Consider the following 9,450-nt stretch of genomic DNA (forward strand, 5'->3'; position numbering starts at 1 on the left):
CTTCATCCAATCAATCCTACTCCTTTCCATGGCAAGTTGTATGTTGGGCATCACCGTTGTCAATGGCTACTTCCCGTCCTCTCAGTGAAAATGGTTCAAGATACTCTGTCACGACACGGCTATTCATCTGTCGGTTCTCGATCATACTGGAATAGGATCTATTGATCCTTTTGCGTCTGTCACTACGCCCAGCACTCGCGAGTTTGAAGCTCGTCACAGCCATCCCTTCCCAGATCCTACTCGGAATACCACAGACAAGGTTTAGACTTTCCGGATCTCAGGAATGGCCATCCATGGATTCTAACTTATACCATGAAGACACTAATAACTCGGACTCGGTCCCCTGTATTAGATATCCAAGATATATCCATTCAATCTAAGGTAGAACGGAAGTGGTTGTCAGGCACGCGTTCATAAGTTGAGAATGATGATGACTGTCACGATCATCACATCCATCATATTGAAGTGTGAATGAATATCTTAGAAGCGGAATAAGTTGAATTGAATAGAAAAACAGTAGTACTTTGCATTAATCCTTGAGGAACAGCAGAGCTCCACACCTTAATCTATGGTGTGTAGAAACTCTACCGTTGAAAATACATAAGTGATAAGGTCCAGGCATGGCCGAATGGCCAGCCCCCAAAACATGATCTAAAGATGAAAACTAAAGATGATTCCAAAAGATGTAAATACAATAGTAAAAAGTCCTATTTATACTAAACTAATTACCAGGGTTTACAGAAATAAGTAAATGATGCAGAAATCCACTTCTGGGGCCTACTTGGTGTGTGCTTAGGCTGAGCTTGAAGTTTACACGTGGAGAGGTCATTCTTGGAGTTGAACACCAGTTTGTAATGTGTTTCTGGCGTTGAACTCCACTTTGCAACTTGTTTCTGGCACTAAACGCCAGACTGCAACATGGAACTGGCGTTCAACGCTAGTTTTCATCATCTAAACTCGGGCAAAGTATGGACTATTATATATTTTTGGAAAGCCCTGGATGTCTACTTTCCAACGCAATTAGAAGCGCGCCATTTGGAGTTTTGTAGCTCTAGAAAATCCACTTTGAGTGCAGGAAGGTCAGAATCCATCAGCATTTGCAGTCCTTCTTCAACCTCTGAATCTGATTTTTACTTAGGTCCCTCAATTTCAGCCAGAAAATACCTGAAATCATAGAAAAATACACAAACTCATAGTAAAGTCTAGAAATGTGAATTTTAATTAAAAACTAATAAAAATATAATGAAAACTAATTAAATTCTACTGAAAACTATGTAAAAATAATGCCAAAAAGCGTATAAATTATCCGCTCATCAAAGTTCCTCAGGAAGAGGAAAAACCTCCAAAACCTGAGCTCAAACCATTACCACCATCCCTGAAATATGCATTTCTGGGAGAAGGTGACACTTTTCCGGTGATCATAAGCTCTGTTTTAAATCCACAGGAAGAGGAAGCACTACTTCAAGTGCTAAGGACACACAAGACAGCTCTTGGGTGGTCCATAAGTGACCTTAAGGGCATAAGCCCAGCTAGATGCATGCACAAGATCCTATTGGAGAATGATGCTAAGCCAGTGGTTCAACCACAGAGGCGGCTAAATCCAGCCATGAAGGAAGTGGTGCAAAAAGAGGTCACCAAGTTACTGGAGGCTAGGATTATTTATCCTATTCTGATAGCCCCTGGGTGAGCCTTGTCCAAGTTGTCCCCATAAAGGGAGGCATGACAGTGGTTCATAATGAAAAAAACAAATTGGTTCCTACAAGAATAGTTACAGGGTGGCGCATGTGTATTGATTATAGAAGGCTCAATACAGCCACCAGAAAGGATCATTTTCCTTTACCGTTCATAGACCAGATGCTAGAAAGACTAGCAGGTCATGATTATTACTGCTTTTTGGATGGCTATTCAGGCTACAACCAAATTGTAGTAGATCTCCAGGATCAAGAGAAAACAACATTCACATGTCCATCTAGAGTATTTGCCTACAGAAGGATGCCATTTGGGCTGTGTAATGCACCTGCAACCTTTCAGAGATGCATGCTCTCTATTTTCTCTGATATGGTGGAAAAATTTCTGGAAGTCTTCATGGTTGACTTCTCAGTATATGGAGACTCATTCAGCTCCTGTCTTGATCACCTGACACTGGTTCTGAAAAGATGCCAAGAGACTAACCTGGTTTTAAACTGGGAAAAATGTCACTTTATGGTGACTGAAGGGATTGTCCTTGGGCACAAGATTTCGAACAAAGGAATAGAGGTGGATCAAGCTAAGGTAGAGGTAATTGAAAAATTACCACCATCTGCCAATGTTAAGGCAATCAGAAGCTTTCTGGGGCATGCAGGATTCTATAGGAGGTTTATAAAGGATTTTTCAAAAATTGCAAAACCTCTAAGCAACCTGCTAGCTGCTGACACGCCATTTGTGTTTGACACAGAGTGTCTACAGGCGTATGAAACTCTGAAAGCTAAGCTGGTCACAGCACCAGTCATTTCTGCACCAGACTGGACATTACCATTCAAACTAATGTGTGATGCCAGTGACCATGCCATTGGTGCAGTATTGGGGGCAGAGGCATGACAAGCTTCTGCATGTCATTTATTATGCTAGCCGTGTTTTAAATGATGCCCAGAAAAATTACATAACCATAGAAAAAGAATTGTTTGCAGTGGTTTATGCCATTGACAAGTTTAGATCATACTTGGTAGGATCAAAAGTGATTGTGTACACTGACCATGCTGGTCTTAAATATCTACTTACAAAGCAGGATTCAAAACCCAGGCTCATAAGATGGGTATTACTTCTGCAAGAGTTTGATATAGAAATAAGAGACAGAAAAGGGACAGAAAACCAAGTGGCTGACCATCTGTCCCGGATAGAACCAGTAGAAGGGGCATCCTTTCCCTCTAATGAGATCTCTAAAACCTTTCCGGATGAGCATTTGTTCGCCATTCAGGAAACACCATGGTTTGCAGACATTGCAAACTATAAAGCTGCAAGGTTCATACCCAAGGAGTACAGCAGGCAACAAAAGAAAAAATTAATTACTGATGCAAAGTACTACTTGTGGGATGAACCCTATCTCTTTAAGAGATGTGCAGACGAAATAATCCGTAGGTGTGTGCCTAGAGAAGAAGCACAGAAGATCTTATGGCATTGCCATGGGTCACAATATGGAGGCCATTTCGGAGGTGAGCGAACAGCCACCAAGGTCCTCCAATGTGGCTTCTACTGGCCTACCCTCTATAGAGATTCCCGAGAGTTTGTACGTAACTGTGACAGTTGCCAAAGAGCTGGTAATCTGCCTCATGGTTACGCCATGTCTCGACAAGGAATCTTGGAGATTGAGTTATTTGATGTATGGGGAATTGACTTCATGGGGCCTTTCCCACCATCATACTCAAACACTTATATTCTGGTGGCAGTCGACTATATATCAAAATGGGTAGAGGCCATTGCCACACCCACTAATGATACTAAGACAATGCTGAAGTTCCTCCAGAAACATATCTTCAGCAGGTTTGGTGTCCCTAGAGCACTAATTAGTGATGGGGGCACTCACTTCTGCAACAAACAACTTTACTCTACTATGGTCCGGTATGGAATTAGCCACAAGGTGGCAACTCCATATCATCCACAGACAAATGGGCAAGCTGAAGTCTCTAATAGAGAACTAAAAAGAATCCTGGAACGGACTGTAAGTACCCGTAGAAAGGATTGGGCGAGAAGCTTGGATGATGCTCTGTGGGCTTACAGAACAGCATTCAAAACTCCTATAGGGACCTCTCCATACCAGCTTGTGTATGGTAAGGCCTGTCATCTGCCCGTGGAACTAGAGCATAAGGCCTATTGGGCAACCAGATTCCTAAACGTCGATGCCAATTTAGCCGGAGAAAAAAGATTGCTCCAGCTAAATGAGATAGAGGAATTCAGACTCACTGCTTTCGAAAATGCCAAGCTTTACAAAGAGAAAGCAAAAAGGTGGCATGACAGAAAGCTGTCATCTAGAGTCTTTGAACCAAGACAGAAGGTTCTGCTGTTTAACTCTAGGCTCAGGCCATTCCCTGGGAAACTGAAATCCCGATGGAGGGGACCATATGTGATTACAAGTGTGTCACCATATGGCTATGTGGAGCTTCAAGACATTGATTCTAATAAGAAGTTCATTGTTAATGGACAGAGAATCAAGCATTATCTTGAAGGCAATGTTGAGCAAGAGTGCTCAAGGCTGAGGCTAGATTAAAAGCTCAGCAAGGTCCAGCTAAAGACAATAAAAAAGTGCTTGCTGGGAGGCAACCCAGCCATTAGCAAAAATTTTTCTTATTTATTTTTTTTATTATATGGGTTCAATATCAATAATCTTCAAGGTAAAGAATTAATTGCATAAGTTCACAGGGTTGCAGAAGGATGCAGAATACAAAACAGCAAAAAGAAGCTCACTGGTGCGAAAAAGCCAGTAAGAGCTGTTTTGGGCGTTAAACGCCCAAAAGGAGCATCTACTGGGCGTTTAACGCCAGTGGAGATAGCCATCTGGGCGTTAAACGCCAGAAAGAAGCAGCTTCTGGGCGTTTAACGCCAGATTTACAGCATCCTGGGCGTTCAAAAAAATGCCCAGTAACAAAGGAGTTTCTGGCGTTTAATGCCAGCTAGAAGCAACAGCTGGGCGTTAAACGCCCAAACCAAGCACCAACTGGGCGTTAAACGCCCAAAACATGTAGTAGTTGGGCGTTTAACGCCAGGATTGTGGGGAATAGGTAATTTTGTTTTCACTTTAATTTTTTTCTATTTTTCATGTTTCAACTCATGATTTCTTGCATAAACATATTACAAATCCTAATTTTTCAAATCCTTTTTCAAAGATATCAAATGTATCTTAATTCTAAACATAAACCTTTTTTTATCCTCTTCAACTTCTTTTCAAATCTTTTTCAAAACAAATCTATCTCTTTTCCTTCTCAAATTTTTTTCAATTCATCAATATCTTTTTCAAAACAAAGCTATCTTTTTCAAATATCTTTCATATTATTCATATCTTTTAAATTTTAAAGTGCATCCTTTTCCTATCATACTTATCTTTTACAATTCATATCTTCTACCATATCTTCTTCAAAATTTTCGAAACCCACCCCCTTCCCTTTAAATCCTGGTTCGGCCTCCCCCCACCTTTACAATTCGGACTTGGCTCTCCTTATATCCCTCTTCTTTCCTTTCTTTTGCTTGAGGACAAGCAAACCTCTAAGTTTGGTGTATTTATCTGTGATCACTAAGCCAATACCTACTAAGATCATGGCTCCTAAGGGAAAACAAACCAGCTCAAGAGGCAAGAAAGAGAATATTCCAAAACCATTTTGGAATCAAGGGAAGTTCTTAACCAAAGAGCATTCAGACCATTACTACAAAATAACGGGTCTAAGGTCAGTGATCCCGGAAGTTAAATTCGATCTAAAAGAAGACGAATATCCGGAGATCCAAGAGCAAATTCGAAACAGGAGCTAGGAAGTCCTAGCTAATCCTAAAACAAAGGTGGGAAGAAACATGGTTCAGGAATTCTATGCAAATCTGTGGCAGACGGACAGACAGAGAATAGCTGGAACCGCATTCTATGACTATAGAACTCTGGTCAGAGGGAAGATTGTTCACACCCACCCTGACAAAATAAGGGAGATCTTCAAGCTGACTCAACTGCAAGATGACCCAGACTCCTTTAATAGGAGAATGATGAGATCAAACCTGAGCTTGGACAAAATCCTAGAGGACATATGCCTCCCTGGAGCCAAATGGACAACCAACACAAAGGGTGCCCCAAACCAACTCAAAAGAGGAGATCTCAAACCAGTCGCCAGAGGCTAGCTGGACTTCATTGAGCGCTCTATACTGCCCACTAGCAACCGCTCTGAGGTCACCATCAGAAGAACAGTGATGATTCATTGCATTATGCTGAAAAAAGAAGTGGAAGTTCATCAGCTGATTGCTTGTGAGCTCTACAAAATTGCAAACAAGAACTCCAAAGATGCCAGATTGGCTTATCCAAGCTTGGTCTCTCTGTTATGTAAAGATGTTGGGATAAAAATGGGAGTAGATGAGTATATCTCAGTTGAGCAACCAATCACCAAAAAGTCTATAGAAGGACAACAAGTGCAGGACGAGCCCATCAAGAGGAGAGCACAGGAGTTCCTCCCAGAAATCTCTCAAATTGAATACTGGGAGCGCCTAGAAGCATCTGTCACCAAGTTGCAAGAAGCTGTGGATCAACTGAAAGAAGAACAGCAAAATCAAAACAGCATGCTCTACAAACTGCTTAGAGAACAAGAAGAGCAAGGGCGTGAACTGAAGGAACTGAAGCGCCAGAAGCTATCTTTTGAAGGGCCAAGCACTCCACAGACTAAATAGGCATCCACCTCCCAAATTCAAGGTTGTTGAGTTCTAATCTTAGCCTTAACTTTGTGATAATTATTCTTATTAGAAATTTACCTTAGAAGTCATATATGAGTAGTAGTAATTAGTATCTCTATTTTAATTTTATCTCCAATTAAGCTATAATTTATTTTTCTCATCATCATCAAACATGAATAAAATAGCAGATTTTTAGAATAAGGAGGCAAATTTTTTCGAGTTTTTAATAAGGAAAATTCTAATTATCTATATGTGGTGGCAATGCTTTTTGTCTTCTGAATGAATGCCTGAACAGTGCATGTTTTTTATATTGAATTTTATGAATGTTAAAATTGTTGGCTCCTGAAGGAATGATGAACAAGAGAAATATTATTGATAATCTGAAAAATCATAAAATTGATTCTTGAAGCAAGAAAAAGCAGTGAATACAAAAGCTTGCAAAAAAAAAAGAGAAGAGAGAGAAAAAGCAAGCAGAAAAAGCCAATAGCCCTTAAAACCAAAAGGCAAGGGTAATAAAAAGGATCCAAGGCTTTGAGCATTAGTGGATAGGAGGGCCTAAAGGAATAAAATCCTGGCCTAAGTGGCTAAACCAAGCTGTCCCTAACCATGTGCTTGTGGCGTGAAGGTGTCAAGCCAAATGCTTGAGACTGAGCGGTTAAAGTCAAGGTCCAAAGCAAAAACAGAGTGTGCTTAAGAACTTTGGACACCTCTAATTGGGGACTGATAAACCCATATTTTATGATATATTTTGTGCTTAATCTGAGTGATTTATTCAATCCTTCACCCACTTATTCATATTAATTGCATGTTTTTACTTTCCCCTCCTTATTATATGATGTATGTGAAAAACATGTTTCCCATGCTTTAAAATTAATTATTTTAATTACCTTTATTTCCATTCGATGCCATGATTAGTGTGTTGAGTAGTTTCAGATCTTCTAAGGCAGGAATGACTTAAAGGATGGAAAGGAAACATACAAAAATGGAAGGAAAGCATAAAACGGAGTTTTTGAAGAAACTGGCATCCACGTGATCGCATGGGCGACGCGGTCGCATGCCAAGCGCGAAGAAGCAGCGACGCGGCTGCATGACTGACGCGACCGCGTGACAAGGAAAACTCCGAATAACGCGACCGCGTGACCCACGCGGACGCGTGACAGAGGCCACGCACCAGAAATTGCAGAAAACGCTCCCAGCGAATTCTGAAGCTCTTTTTGGCCCAAATCCAAATCCAGAAGGCATAGACCAGAGGTTATGAAGTGGGGGAATGCATCCATCCATTCAGAAAGACACGACTTTAGTTTAGTTTTCATGATTTAGATTTAGTTTAGAGAGAGGTTCTCTCCTCTCTCTTCTCTCTTAGGATTAGGATTCAAGATTTCTCTTAGTTTTAGGAGTGACTCTCGATCCCAGGTTCAATGTTCTTTTACTTTATATTTATCTCTTACTTTTAGATACTTTAATGCTTATATTAGTTATGTTGCCTATTTGTCTTATGCTACATTCATGTTACAGATTACTCTTTTGAATTAATGTTATTTGAGGCATTTCAGTTTAATATTGCTTTCTCTTATTTACATTATTGTTATTCCCATCTGAAGACATTTTTATTCTAGTAGATTTACTTTTCTCCTTTTGGTCTTGGTTAAGAAATCAGTAACTCAGGAGTTATCAAACTCAAACATGAATGATAATTGTTATCTTTATTAATTAAACTGAACTTCAATAATCCCAATCTTTTCTTAGGAAATAAATAGGATTTGAAGATCAAACCAATTAACCCCTTGACCTTCCTTTATCTTAGTAAAGGTTAACAAAGTGGAATTAAGATTCAATTCTCATCATCATTGATAAGGATAGCTAGGATAGGACCTCTAATTTCTCATACCTTGCCAAAAGTTTATTTACAGTCATTTATTTATTTTACTTGCCATTTAAATTACTTGTTCTTCATTTACTTTAATTCCTAATTAAACTATTCACTCCTCATTCTCAAAACCCCAATTTACAATCTCCATAACCAATAATAAGAACATACTTCCTTGCAGTTCCTTGAGAAGACGACCTGAGGTTTGAATACTTCGGTTATCAATTTATTTAGGGGTTTGTTACTTGTGATAACCAAACGTTTGTATGAAAGGACTTTTGAAGGTTTAGAAACTATACTTGCAACGAGGATTTATCCGCAAATTTCTAGACCACGCAAAAGTTCCTCTCATCAGGGACTTTAGCAAAGCTGAGTCACAATCCGAAAAGGTTCACCCAATTATGTGTCTGTGGCATTTACGTATCCGGTGGTAATATTGGAAAACAAAGTGCTTAGGGCCACGACCAAGACTCATAAAGTAGCTATGTTCAAGAATCAACATACTAAACTAGGAGAATCAATAATACTATCCGAATTCTGAGTTCCTATGGATGCCAATCATTCTGAATTTCAAAGGATAAAGTGAGATGCCAAAACTGTTCGGAAGCAAAAAGCTACTAGTCCCGCTCATCTAATTAGAATCTGAGCTTCACTTAAAACTCTGAGATATTATTACTTCTTGATCTCTTTTTATCCTATTTTATTTGTCTAGTTGCTTGGGGACAAGCAACAGTTTAAGTTTGGTGTTGTGATGAGCGGATATTTTATACGCTTTTTGGGGTTAATTTCATGTAGTTTTTAGTGTATTTTAGTTAGTTTTTAGTATATTTTTATTAGTTTCTAGGAAAAATTTATATTTCTGGACTTTACTATGAGTTTGTGTATTTTTTTGTAATTTCAGGTATTTTCTGGCTGAAATTGAGCAAAAATCTGATTCAGGCTGAAAAAGGGCTGCTGATGCTGTTCGATTCTGACCTCCCTGCACTCAGAATGGATTTTTTGGAGCTACAGGAGTACAATTGGTGTGCTCTCAATTGCGTTGGAAAGTAGACGTCCAGGGCTATCCAGCAATACATAATAGTCCATACTTTGTTCAAGGATAGACGACGTAAACTGGCGTTCAACGCTAGTTCCATGTTGTATTCTGGCGTTAAACGCCAGAAAAAGGTTACAAGTTGGAGTTAAACGCCAGA

The sequence above is a fragment of the Arachis hypogaea genome, chromosome 19, assembly GCF_003086295.3.
Source record: "Arachis hypogaea cultivar Tifrunner chromosome 19, arahy.Tifrunner.gnm2.J5K5, whole genome shotgun sequence".
NCBI classification, from domain to species: Eukaryota; Viridiplantae; Streptophyta; class Magnoliopsida; order Fabales; family Fabaceae; genus Arachis; species Arachis hypogaea.